We start from the raw sequence: 1,080 nt of genomic DNA on the forward strand, positions 1-1,080 counted from the left end.
AGAACATGGTACCTCTGTAACCTGCAGAGCAGATCGGAGGTGTGGGAGGGACCACAGGTATACCTGGGGAAGAGGAGGGTGGAGAGGTACAGCTGTAGACCCGGCCAAGGAGCTGGGCTGTGTGGAGGAGGAAGGTGGGCTTTAGCAAAGGGGATCTCGTATCACAGTCATGTTTGTGTTTTAGAAATATATCCGGGAAATGGTACAGAAGATGAGTGGTGGAGGGCAAGAATGGGACCTGAAGACATACGAGGAGGTCAGGGAGGAAAGGCAGAGCAGAGAGGCTGGGTCACAGAATGTATCGATGAGACAGTTGTCTGGATGTGGGTGATGCACCAGAGGGAGGCGCAAATCGTCTCCGTTTTCTGGCTTGGATATTGGGTTCCGAAGAAACTACTTATCTCCCTCCTGCCTCCCCTCTCCCAAGTCTATGTCACTTGAGCTGGGTGGGATCCCACTTTCTGCTTTTATAACAATCATCCCACGTAACTCAGAAACAGGCAGTTGAGGGACACAGTTTATGTTACAGGGGGTTCTTACAGGCAGCCATAAAAAGAAAGTATCAGGTTGGCTGAAAAGTTCATTCAGGTTTTCCCATAGCAGCTTATGGAAAAACCGGAACGAACTTTTTGGCCAACCCAATACTTTAAAAATAAACTTTTGCAAACTGATTTTAGGGACTGTGCATTATTTAGAACTGTCTATTAATCTTGAAAACAAGATATATATACACACATACATATTGTATATACCTATATGAAATTGTGAAGCACTCTCACACACTGAAAAGCATACAAAATAGGAATATACAACTATGTGACTGATCACAAGCAAATTTTGCTGTGACCATCACGCTGGGCCAAATAGGGGCAACACTGCCAGCCCTCCAGCAGCCCTTTTCATGCTCCCTCTGGGCGACTGTCCTCTTGTCCCAGGGAGAGGCACTATCCTCATGAAAGTATTTTTAAAAACCATATTTGTAAATTAATAATAAATAAAAGCAGATATTATTTTCCCTTTCTCAATACAGGTTAATTTTTCCTCACCTCAGTTTAACTGACTTTAGGGGTCCTGAAACAG

The 1,080-nt window shown here is 44.4% G+C and overlaps 1 non-coding gene across 1 annotated transcript; it reads left to right on the forward strand.

The window, feature by feature from the left end:
* Positions 1-563: 563 nt before the first annotated feature.
* On the forward strand, positions 564-641 carry MIR2285I (microRNA mir-2285i). The gene has a single exon (NR_107734.1). It is a non-coding gene; the product is annotated as a microRNA mir-2285i (primary transcript).
* Positions 642-1,080: the final 439 nt, after the last annotated feature.

The sequence above is a fragment of the Bos taurus genome, chromosome 8 (genome assembly GCF_002263795.3).
Source record: "Bos taurus isolate L1 Dominette 01449 registration number 42190680 breed Hereford chromosome 8, ARS-UCD2.0, whole genome shotgun sequence".
NCBI lineage: Eukaryota > Metazoa > Chordata > Mammalia > Artiodactyla > Bovidae > Bos > Bos taurus.